Here is a 13,188-nt window from a genome sequence, read left to right on the forward strand (position 1 = left end):
AAAAAAAAGGAGGAAGGGGGAGTAAAACCTATGAAAGTATACTGGAAAAATAGAGGGGTTTGTTTGGGAACAGGATCTGAGCTATAGGAAAAGGTCTAGAGAGGAAGAATCCCAGGAGGGTGGCCAGGTAGCCCCAGGGCCTGATAGGCAACTGGACAGACCCAGCAATAGGGAATTGGAGCGAGCCAGGTTAGTGGAGACATGGTCTTAGGTAGCCTGTCTATAGGACTGGGAATGAAGGTGTCCAGTCAACTGGGCTGCTGAAGTCAGGGCAAGCCAGTAACTAACTAAGTTCAACCAAGACACCACAGCAGTAAAGATCATCATTACTAGAAGACTCCACCCAGGGAAGAACTAAGAGACCACAGCATTCCAGGCATGTATGGCTTGCTTGTGGGACACAAGCAGGCCATATAACCAGAATCCTATGAAATCTCAGTAGAAACGATCCAGACACTATTTTCATGCAGACTGCCTCAGTGGTACCAGGCCTCGGTGGATTAGGTCCAGTGCTTTTTAAAGTTAGGGTTGAAACTACAAGGACCCCAGATGGGAAAGTTCGAGACCCCTCACTAGAGGAAGCTGGCTACTTCATAGCACAGCTGCTAAGGCAGGTTGTGTCTGAAGTTTAAGTGGAGATCGATCACTGAGGGGCAGTTAAAGGACTTCACAAGAGGGAAATGGAATTTTATTCTTCGGGTTTTTTAATCTTTCTTGTGACGGCCACTTTACACTTGAGGAGGAAAATGTGTTTAAATACATACATATATACATACATACATACATACATACATACATACATACATAGAAACCTGATGGACTGGTGAGATGGCTTAGTGGGTAAAGGCTCTTCTTGACAGATCTGAAGACTTGTCTTTGATACCTGGAACCTGCATGGTAGAAAGGCCTGACTTTAATAAGTGGTCCCCTGGCCTCTATGTACATGTGTTCCCCTCCTCCAATAAATAAAATAATCATTTTAAAATTGATAATCCGAAGTCAAAGAGATAGAAGTGAGGCGGTCATAGTGGGGCCGGGAAGGCCAAGAAACTGAAATTATTTCAAGGGGAGGGATATAGGCTGGGTGGGGATAAAAATTTTATCTAAGAGGTGATATTTTGAAAAGAATGAAAGAAAGAAACTTGGTCACAGGGTATAGAAAGTGGAGAAGGCGGCTCAGGTTAAACTCTAAGAAAACATAGCGTGAGATCTGGGGTGGTGGTGAGCAGAAGGCATTCCAGATGGGTTAGAAGGGTCAGTGAGCAGTCCCGTGTTCCCTTCTGCTGAGCAGAGCAGCCCTGAGATGTCAGATGAGCATAGAAGTGGCTGCTGCTCTGTCCTCAGAGGATGTGGGGCAGGAGCAGGTCTTGCTGTGGAAACAGAACACAAATATTCAGAGAGGTGTGTAAGGCAACAGGAAAATGAATGGTTGAAACTGCGGAAGAAAAAAACTGCGGAATGGAAAAGGGACGGTCAACAGTCTGAAATGCCGCCAGACACTGGAGAAAACGGTCCCCAGCTACTTACGCAGAAAGAAGGAAATAACAGATGGGAATATCAGTAAACGGGAATTAGAAGTAGCGCAAATAGACTCTACATTTGATCAACGTTAAAGCTAAGGGTCCTTTAAGAATGACATGTTAAGAAGTCCCACTGCTTGTGTCTTCACATCCAGGATTAGAGGCAGAAGGATTGCCAGCTTGAATATGATTGTTTTGGTAAAATGTAAATGAGATAAAGCTTTTCTTAGTGCTGTGCTCATTCATGGATTAGAACTCCTGGCTGTGCCCCAGGGGAACAGCGGTGACCACCCCCACCCAGAGTGGCACAGCCTTTAGTTTCTCTATTCATTGTATGAATAAGGTAATTTTTTCAAGGGGTAGGTTTTTAAGATACTGCTTTTGAACATCATAAATGGGATCTGTTTTTCAGTCTGCCATTCAGAAGGTAGGAATTACATTCCTGATAGTCTCTTGTTGTAAACCACTGTATGGGAGATCCTGCTGAGGTACGGTGTGCTATATGTTAAAAGATTCTTTCAAGTTAGCTGTAATCAAGGTGGTCTATCCATTGGCAATGGAAATACGCTTTGAAGTGTCTGAAGCAAAGTTTAGAGTCTGCGCCAGGCCTGGAAGAGTGTTAGAGAAGAAAGCTGTAAAAGTACCAGTTACCAGGCAGAGGCAAAAGCTGAGCCATTTCTGGAAGGGAACAGGGCGTGTGAGCTAACCCTGGACAGTTGCTTAGTTTGGCCTGGCTGGAGGGAAGGGTGGAGGGTGTGCCAATCCCGGCTGCTTCTCCACCCTAACAGTAGCCATTCCACATTTAAACCATGTTCTGTTGTCTTTGCAGACATTGAAAACTCAAGAACAAACAAACCCAAGACTTTTTTCCCCTATCCTTCATCTGGGATATATCGCCAGATAACATTTAATTTTCTTTTTAAATAATTAGGAAAACCCTTACAATACAGACATGTTACAGACATCTGCAACATCAGTGTGTCGACTTGACCCATGACTGGATAGCCCCTCTTCAGTAAAATGTTGAGGTCCTTTTCTGATTGTGAAAGACTTCTACCTCAGGAAAGGCAGTTACTGACTTTCCAGCTGACTTTGGCTTCTGTGACAATGTCATGCTGATTTCCTTTACACCTTGTCTGTGACTCATGGTTAGGAATATGCACAGCTCACAGTATCTGCGTCCATACTGATTTCTTAATTTTCTACCCTGACCCTGCATAAAGCTGTTTAATATTTAACCCAAGTGCAATTGCAGAGCATAAAGTTTAACTGCCCTAATGTATGTGTCAGAGTGTGTGGGCACTTCCTTTAGCTAAGTGTTCCACCTTTAAATCCCTTCACTTAGTTATTTGGTCATGTGACAATCCTAGTGAGCAGATAATCAGAGATTTATGATTTGAACACTGTGTCAACCCATATTAAAAGACTGATTTTAGACATGATTAAAGATATTTTTGGCTTTCAGTATTTATCTTCCCTTCATCCAATTGTTGAATCATATCTTTATACCACTTTTTTCTGAGTTAGTCTTAACACTAGAGACTTGTAATCTTTTCATTTATTTGTGCATGTGCCCTAAAATTAGTTGGCATTTCCAGGGGAGGCTCCCCGAACTTGAGTTTGAAAGGCACTTTGAGACTGAACTTGAAGGACACTTAGCTAGTAAGTCTCTTGGCTGTATTTACTTTCTGTTTGCTTAGCTTCAGACGTTAATGAAAATGTTAATAGTGTCTGTATGCATTTCAGAAGGCACTGTGTTAGCTCCAGGGCTGTGGTCTCTGTAGTAATTCTCGGGGTTTGCCATGGAAGTTCACTGGTGTCTGCTCTGACTGTGAGCTTTCATGTTTGTCTGAGAGGACTGGTGGCCAGGAATGAGCCACAGTGCCTAATAAGACACAGGACCAGCTGGCAGGGAGCCACAGCATTTCTTGCAAGTGGTTTTCTCATAAGCAACATGGCTTCAGGCTGAAGAGGATGGTCACGCAGCCTGCTAGGAGTTACAAGTCAGAGTGGAGAGTCTCGGGACTTGGTGGAACGGGTCCCGGAAGCCCTGGATTTTAAAATGAGTGAGTTCGTGGAGCCGTGAGTGTCCGTGAATCAAATGGGGAATGTCTGTGGCTGTGTGCGGGCTGAGAAAGAAGAGCAGTATTTCGATCCTGCCAAAAGTCCCTTGAGTCCTGAAAAATACTCTCCGGGAAGAAAGTATTTCAGGAGAAAGCCATGCCAGCAAGTTGTAGGTGACACCGAGCCGGTGCGTCAAAGCAGAGAAAGAGAAGGCAAGAAGGGTGTTGGTCAGCCTGCCGGGGGACAGCCAGCTGTGTCCTCCGGAGAACGGGTGTGGGAGGACCCTGCTGCAAGTCCCACTCCGGAAGATGGTGTGCAGCTGGGGAAGGCAGCAGCTACAGACCATGGTGAAGAGAAACCTCTGCCCAGTGCTGTGGACAGCTGCCCCCACCGAGTGACAGTTTCCTCTGCTCAGGAGAGATACTCAGAAGTACAAGTTAGCGTCCCGGACAAGACAATTCCAGAAGAAGACAGCCTTCCACATTGCCCAGAGACAGGGGGACCCTTAGATGACGTCATCAGAAAACACAGAACATTCCTGAGAAAAAAAGATGTTTCTCTTTTCCAAAAGGCAGCCAGCTCAAGTCCCACTCTCTGTGTCACAGAGAAGTCTCCTGAAAACAGTGTGCTTGTGGGAAACCTATCGAAAAGCTGTAGCAGTGTCCAAGAAGGGGACAGTGCTGAGAGAGGTCACCCTCTCGCAGCACACCGTCTTCAGCTCACAAAAAGGGGGTACCATTCCTTCTCTGCCAGTGTGTCCTCTGTCTCCAAGGATGCACCTGGGGATGATGGATGCCAGGTAAGTGATACTGGAGTAAATGACTGCTCCTCCTCTTCCTCATCCTCATCCTCCATCTCCTCACGCCAGACTCTGGTGTTGCAGCTTCTCAAAGAATGTCATCTGCATATTAGCCTATGTCAAAGTTAAAGCTTTTCAGATGTCAACACTGCGACTTTATCTTGTGTGTTACCCATGTCTCTTACCTCACTTTAAATAGCGCATGCGTTTTATTGTTGAATAACTTGGGAAAGCACTGGTTTAACAAGACCCTTAGGCTTAATGTCTTTAATCCATGGCTCTTGATTTTTCTTTTGTAATTGTCTATAGAAACTTAGCTCTGTGATAGGTAAAAGTTAAACTAGGAAACAGCTGAATACCTCCATGTAGGTAGCAGAGAGGATTTTGATGTTCCCCCCACACAAAAAAATGACAAAGTTTCAGATTATGGCTTGCCTACATATGCCCATTTGATTATTGCCAGATAATATACATTTACACACTGTAGTCCCCAAATACACTCAATCACTGTGTCAATAAAAAATATGAAGTATTGTTTAAAAAGGAGTATGTAGTGACCCTGTAGCACACAGTACAGTTTTCTACATTCCAACTCTCTGTTCCATAGTACAAGAGGCCAAATTCCATCTCTTTTCTATCAGTTGTCATGCCCAGAACATTCACATAATTACTTTTGGTCTTCCTGTGTGCTGAGGGCGGAGGCAAACATTAGCTTGCCCAAATTCCATGGCCCCTGTTTGACATCAGAAATTGTTGGAGCCACATGTCACTGGGACTGAGATGTGACTCAGGCTGCCAGGAAGCTGGGCTCTTTTTTCCCTGACATTGATATTTACCTTCAGACAAATTACTTATCTTCCAGATGTAATTGGATCAGTATAATTTACTTCCCCGGGAAGTGCATTACCTAAATGACTTCTCTGAGTTACTAAATCAGAGCTGATTTTGTTGTCGTTGTTGTTAAGATTTTCGTAACTTTATTTTTTAACCCAGAAAAGGTCTGGATATAAGTGGTATCCGTGGTGCTAAGCTTCAGGGGCAGGTCATTGTGTCACTGGTGTGGGTCCCTAGATAGAGACCAAAAGGAGATTTTACTAGGGTTCCTGTGCAGAGTCATTGTTGACCTTGGTGACTGAATTCCTGTTTGTGCACACGGCAGGCCTTGCCAGCGTTCCACCTCATGAAGCTCTGTTTATATTTTACACTGGTTGCATTTTAAAAGGAAAACATCCAGTGACACCATTCTCTGGTTAGATCTGGCATAAAGACCAGTGTATAAGAAAGCAAATCAGCCGCCATGTTTACAAATGTCGCTTGCTTTAGTGTCTTACATTTATTCCCACATAACTGGCCATCAAGTAAGCTCTGTGTGGCGATCGTTTTTCGTTGGTGGGGGAGGAGTCATTGAAACCTGTTTCTTTAACAAGCATGATTGTAATTCTCATGTCAAGGGTTTTGTGATCTGTTCTACCAAGTGAGGTTTTTGTTTGTTTTGTTTTTTAAGTTTTGTTGGAAAATACATGTGAAAATATCACAAGCCTGTCACTTGGATTTGTTAAGTGACTGTGCTACAGTGGTGTGTAGCATCTCCTAGATCAAAGCAGAAGGAGGTAGCTACGACTTTCCCTGAGTACCCTGGCATTTCGACTCCTTCAGTCCAGATAAAGACTGTTTATCTTGTGATACAGTAAAAGTCAGAGTCACCAACGTGGTTGTTTGTCTGGGGTCATTCTTCATGTATGACTACAGGTGTTTTCTTGTGTCAGTTTGCTTAAATGTGTTTGATTAGAACTGTCTACCTAACTGTGTGACCATGGACTCTTCGCTTTTCACGGATGATTAGATGTAGGTGACAGTCCCAGCCCCTGTATTAGTATTTTTTCCCCTCAGAAATAGCTTGTGAGCTACACAGTCATTGTTTGTCTGCCTCAAGATATTCTTCATATTTGTTTCACGTGATTCAGTCTTCTTCGCTGTGGCGTGCAGGGTTGGCCTGGAGGACTTTTAAGGACTTTGAAATAGAATAGGGAACATGTCTTTGAGCTCCTCTTACCCTGATCTGACCTGCCCTGGTCTTGTGACATTGGTCATTCACAGTGCAGATGACCAGCCTGTCTCTCCTTTAATCCCTTGCAATAATCTGCTGAGAAGCATTCCTGGCTGACGCTCCCCTTCCATACGTGCCCGATGAGTATCTCATACGTACACATGTGTATTGGGACAGGTGGCTGAATGTGAAAAGGGGCGGGTGGTTATTAGATTTGTATGATGCTTTGAGTTTGGAAAGTGCTTTCAGACATGTTGTGTTTTTGGATTACTGCAGCATTTGTAGGCAAAATAGGTTGTCCCCATACAGAATGAAGAAAAGAAAACTCACAGTAGTTACACGTGTTCTAAGATAATACAACATGGTTACAGTAGCTGTGACATCTGTTACATTATTCTACCCAGGAGTGCTTGCTGGTCTCCAGCCACCTACCTACTCAGCTCAGGCAGGGCCTTTGCTTGAGCTGAGAAATTCCAGGAAATTGTTCACTGTGTCTGTTAGGGATGTGGACTGTTTGACATAGGAGAAGTAAAGCCATCCCAGTACAGAAATAGAGCTGATCAGAACTCATGTGCTTATTAGTAATGCGGTCGTGGCTGTGGGTGGCCACTGCACTTTGTCCTGGGCAGCACAGTGAGGCTACTTTAATTGAAGGCGAGTTTACTGAGGAAAACTGCCAGAAGAGGTGACAACAAGAGCTGATGCTCAGAGGATCACCCATGAAGGATGGGGTGACGGACACAGGCAGCAAAGCTCAGGTCGTCCTTGGAGACAGGCTATCTTTGTGTCTGCTTTTACAGGGACCCCTGCTGTGCACACTTCATGTATGGCATGGTGTCTGCTGTGCACACTCATGTGTGTCCTGTATCCCATGGCACGGTACCTGCTGTGGATTCTTGTGTGTGTGTCCTGTATCTCATGGGATGGTACCTGCTGTGCACAATTGTGTGTGTCCTATGTCACACAGAATGGTACCTACTGTGCACACTCATGTGTGTCCTGTATCGCATAGCACGGTACCTATTGGTGCTTACTATGCTTACCATACCCCTTTCTGTACCTTACAGCCTGTTGTTTGCAGCAAATGGCGGGGACCAGGCTGTAAACCTAAGTCCCTTGAAACTCAGGTCTCTGGATGGTGGTAGGGTTGAACTTCCTTCCCACAAGCCAGTTGTATTAGCTAATGAAAAATAATACTTGTGTGTGATGAAACTCCAGTCTTCAGCGAGTCAAGGACAAAAAATGACCAGTGTGGCTCTGATAGAGATATTGGCAGTCTCTGGACAAATGAAAAGATGAGTCGTTTTATTACATTAACTTTTATATTTGAAGCTTTAAAAAATTTGGAGCCATCTTAAAATGTAAGAGGAACCCGATATACTGAAATATGTCTAGTCATTATTTTTTTTTCTTTATGCTTCAGCTAACAGAATTCAGACTGAGATGTAAGGACTGTTAGAAACTCAGAATGTGTTTTCTTCTATCCTGTGATAGTTTGAACTCTGCATCCTGAAGCTAAAGATCATCTATTGGATAGTCAAATGATTGGTTCCTTTCTGAACCATTTTATCTTTTTTTAATGCGTCTTTGTTGATTTTTTTTGACTGGTTATAGTTATTTAATTAATGAAAATGTAATTACATAGAATTTGGACACCAGTTAGCTTTACAGTGTCCTATTTTTTAAACTCAATGGAGGAGGAGCTATAAAGGCCTGATATCTTCTCTTTCTACCAAAGAAACGGATGGTTTTTGTGTTTGAACAAAAACGAGGGAATTTCCAGGCATCTTCAACTTAGCGTTGGCACTTTATTTTTAGTAAGTTGGGTTTTTTTTTTTTTGACCTACAAGCCCAGCCTAGTTTTGCCAATGTTTAGATCACTTCTGTCTTTCTTTTAGCCATTTCTTTCATGTAGGCGGTTTGTAATCTTTACAGTCGCAAAATATTTGAACAACATTTTCACTTAAAATATTTTGTGGGGCCTGCTAACACATTTTTTAAAAAAAAAAAAAAAACCTGGAAGCAACCACTAAAAATGTGTTGATTACACTTGTTTCTGCCAAAATAGTTAGATTGTTTCTGAAAGAATTGTCTTTAGAAGCAACATCTTAGCTTGGAAATATGTGCTTGTGTTGACTGAGATTCAGTGTGGAATTAGATTTCCCTTGACTGTAGTTGCAAGCAGTGTGCATCAGAGTTTAAGCAGTGTTCCTCCTGATCCACTGACCTCAGTTTACCCTGAGATGTCTTCGAGACACTATTGTCTCCTCATTTTGCCAAAGGAAACTGATGCCCAGAGAAGTCACAATGGAGAGAGGCTGGGACTGGGTAGTTGCTGCCACGCTGCAGCCCAGATGTCCTCTCTGGATGGACGGACCTGGGTGAAAACTTCTTGGTTTAGAAAAACAACCCTGTGCTCACTCTTCCCCGGCCATGGCTTTCGTCTTAATGCTATCTAAACTCTCACAAAGAATGTTTTATTCTAATAAAACATGCTAAGAAATTCCAATTTCTGCTTGATAACATTTTTTTCATCTAACCCTGTCTGAAGGTTTCTGTTTCTGTCATGAAACACAACTTGGAGAGGGAAGACCTTATTTGGCTCACAGTTCTACAGCACAGTTCATCATCTAGGGAAGTCAGAGCAGGGTCCCGGAAGCAGGGGCTGAAGCACCAGCCAGGGAGGAGCACTGCTTACTAGCTAACTTCTGCTGCTTCCCTGTAGGACCCAAGGGTTGCACCTTCCACAGTGAGGCGGTCCCTCCCATGTCAATCATCAGTCAAGAAGGAGCCCTCGCACCCTTGCCCACAGGCCAATTGGGAACATTTTCCCAACTATCCTTTCCCAGATTGCTCTAGCCTGTGTGAAGATGGCAGAAGACTAGTTAGCAAACTGTGTAAGAGGTTAAGGACTTTGTGTCTGCGTAGGTGACCCTTTGACCAGGTGTCACTCCCACATCTGCCCTGTCACAGATGTCCATTCCCATATTATTAGAATGAGGTGGCTACAGCTCCTGGAGTATAGTAGAATAAAGAACACATTGGAAATCTTCAATTAGAAAGCATAAAAGTTAGGTCTTATCTTCATCCCTAAAGTGGTTGTGACTTCCTGTCGAATTAAATGAGGTGACTTAGTAGTAGAGTCATGACCTTTACCCTCTCATCATCATTTCCTGTGGATGTGGGGAAAGCCCCTAACCATCCTCTGAAGCAAAAAGTTTTCAGAAGTTTTACCAAGACGTACCCTTCTGTCCCGCTGTCACAGTGTGTCTCACATAACACAGCGAGGCTGCTGCAGCCTGTCTTCCTTGTCTCTCATCTTCCTCTCTTCAGCCATCACTCATTCATGTGTTCCTCTACAAATTCCAGAGTGAGCTTCAAACTTCAGCTATTCAAACAGACATTCTCCTACGAGAAGCCAATTCTTGTCGTTCCCTTTGGTTGTTTACACCTTAGTAGGCTTCACACAAAGGCACGGAGTTACTAGGATATGAGAGATCAGGAGAGGCAGATCTACAGGTCTGCAGGCAGGAAGGCAGTCAGTGATGGAAAAATATCAGTTCATTTGGGATAGAATCTTTAAGTGTGTTGCCCATGTTGGGCTTGACTTTCTGGACTCAAACAATCCTCCTGCCTTAGCCTCCTGAGTAATCACATATTATCACAACCAGTTTACTGAGAGCTGTTTTTGTTTGTTTGTTTTTTTAATGAGCCCTGTTTTCTCCTATATATGTGAGAGAGCCAGGCGTGTCGATGCCTCAGGAATCATGTAATATTCTGAGTACTAGATACCCTATCCCTGTTGAAACTGACACTCTCCAGTGAAGAAGAGTGTGAGATACAATTACTGAGAGAGAACAAGAAGATACCCTTACAGGATGGTGTCCATAGCAGTGGCCACTGTATCTGTTAATACTGGAAAATGATGTTATTTAAAGCAGTTGAGTAGTGGTTGTTGAGAAGAGCAAACACATCTCTTAATGCATCATACATTTTTCTTAATGTGAAAGAGAAATTTCACTCTTACAAACCCTGAGCTGGAATTTAGGGAACGTAGATCCAAACAAGAGGTTAGACCCTAGGCATGGTGTCTTATCTTACTTTTAGTTTGTTGGCCACTAAAGTGAACGAATTTCCCCCCAAATGCCTTGGCCGTTTGTCTGTCTGAATTCTGTGATTCCTTAATCTTCATATTTATAGTCTTATCTACAAGAAACAGCTTATGCTGGCTTTTCTAGTTTTTGTGCACATTGACTAATAATCAATTTGCTAACACGTTTAAAAATCACACAATTATTTTTAAATACTAAAAACGTACACAGGAGGCTAGGTATATCCTGGTCTTTGCCAAATGCTTGGATAGTGTGAACATGGCCTGAGCTCAGCCTCCCATACTGAAAACAAGTGAAATAAAATGTGAATAAATTTTCAGGGAGTGTTGGAGTCGTCTTTGGAATGGGCTACGCTGTGTGCATGCCATGAGGATGACAACATCTGTAAAAATAGGATGTCCCTGCTTCCCAATTGTCTGGTCGAGTTGACTTTGCTCAGAGGCCTTTCTCATTTTCAGGTCCTGTTGACTCTATAGTGATAATGTTTCCCAGCAAATAGTCTATTAAGCAATCATCTGTGAATCAAATTGGGGAGCTAGCCAGGATTCGGTCGTGTTTTTCTTTCACTTCCGGATTATGTCCTATCAAGCTTTGGGGGGGGGGGCTTTCTTGCTTTTTGTTTTCTTAGAAAAATAATCAAGGAGGAGTTCAGCTTTTCTACTGGATACTGGTCATTCTCGGTAGCCTCAGCTTCTGCTCCCTCTGAGACACTCAGGTGCGGTGGTCAGTTTATTTGCCTTAAGTGGAAAGTGCCATTGATCATTCATTCCTACAGTGCCAAGGTTTGCAGAGATTCAAATTGCAGCATGCAGCCATCCTGACTTACGCTTGGTTCTTCCTTTCTCCTCATCCCCATACCTCCTTATTTAGTGGACATCTAACATCTGCCTTCTGTATTAGGCAGAATACGAAGAGAACATTCTAAGGGTAGAAGTTACTTATAAACCTAGATAGATAGATAGATAGATAGATAGATAGATAGATGATAGATAGATGGATGGATGGATGGATGGATGGATGGATGGATAAATAGATAGATAGAGCGCATATGGTACATACAACCAGATGTGTTCATATAATTTCATCAGCAGAGAATTGGAGTGGTGGTAGTGATTAATTGGTTCTAGAAATATCAGAGCCACAGAGGCTAGCTGTGCTGCAGAATAAAGAACAAGCCAGGCATAGTAGTGCACTCCTTTAATCCCAGGATTTTGGAGGCAGACGCAGGAGGACCTCTATAAGTTGGAGACCAGTCTGGCTTAGCGTATTCTTTATTCTGCAGCCACAGCTACATAAAACAAAACAAACAAACAAAAGAAACAAGAAGGCAAAGAGAATAAACTGCACTGCTAATGCAGGGAGGGCAAACCTCAGGAGTGATGGGAATCTATAGCTGATCATAGGCAGGTTAGTAACTGTGTAGTACGTACTCTTTATAAACCAGCTTCTGATGGGGCTCTGAAAAGTATTTGCATTTGGTATGGGAATCCTGAAGACTCTTGTTTCTTACTTAGAGTCATATATCAGAGAAGGGATAAATGCTGCTGCGCACTCTGCTGTGCCTTGGGACGGGTTTTCTCTGTGAGGAACAAATAGCACTTCCTCATTCATTCTGTGAAATTGGGATCGTCCTGATCGTCCGCGTGTGAATGTCGGAAAGCACACAACGGGTTGGCACGTTTCTCTGGCACGCTCAATGGGTCAGAACTCTGCAGTGTGAATGGAACTACTTATATCTTGTGGTAATGGATTTAAGTTAGAGCCTGTGATTAACTTTTCAGTTTTGACAGTTGAGACAGAAAAGAGACCAAAGCTCACAGAATTTGCCTAGTTGAAAAAATTAAATAACATTTCCTTGTGTTAAAGGCTGGTGTCATTAGTGAATAAGACGTTTTAACAGCACACCAAGACATGACAGTCTGTAGGAAAAGTCCATTCTGGAAGATGGTGGGGGTTCTGCTAAGGCTTGAATCATCGGAAGCCCATCTGACCGCCATTTTATATTAAAAGCGACTTTGAAGCTAACTTGGGCTTTGGCAGTGCAGAACCAGCTCTCTAACTCTGTGTGGAAAACTGTTTACACACCCTCCCCCTTTGAAGGGACAGCCTGTGTGTTTAACACGACTGGTTCCCCTTATGCTTATCTGCGAGCACAAGGACCTTCGTGCCCTCCAGCATTTCCTGGGGTGAGACTTTGAGCGCATGCTACGGTTGGGGTGATGAAGAGTATCTGAGCAAGGCACTGGGATGCTGAGTTGAAGAGACATTGCAGTTCCTGTCGTTCCTTATATGAGAGTTACTTAGGGGTGAGGGTTAGAGGTGAGGGAGAACCAGAGGAAGTGGGTGTAGAGGTTCAAGATGAATCATAGATGACAGCTTTTGATGTGTGGGAAATGGCAAATGGCGGGGCTGTTCCCCGAGCTAGGAATGCAGATGGAAGTGAATGGCTCAGAATGAGAAATCCGGTGTCAAGCATGTTGAATTTTAGAGGTCATGGCGTGCATCACTGTGGGTAAGGGTAGCGTCTTTTAAGGGTGAAGGTGGAGCTCGGTGGGAGAGAGTGTGTCTGAGACTGATAGGATTAGCTTGTTTCAGGCTCATACCAAGGATGCTGAGTTTGAGTGAAAGAAAGTAGAAAAGAGTTTT

General features: G+C 43.4%; 1 protein-coding gene across 1 annotated transcript in view; it reads left to right on the top strand.

The window, feature by feature from the left end:
* Positions 1–13,188, top strand: part of Dst (dystonin) — a 285,779-nt gene that overhangs the window by 103,388 nt on the left and 169,203 nt on the right. The window lies entirely within an intron of this gene.

Source organism: Grammomys surdaster, unplaced genomic scaffold, assembly GCF_004785775.1.
Source record: "Grammomys surdaster isolate TR1022 unplaced genomic scaffold, NIH_TR_1.0 255, whole genome shotgun sequence".
Classification (NCBI taxonomy): Eukaryota; Metazoa; Chordata; class Mammalia; order Rodentia; family Muridae; genus Grammomys; species Grammomys surdaster.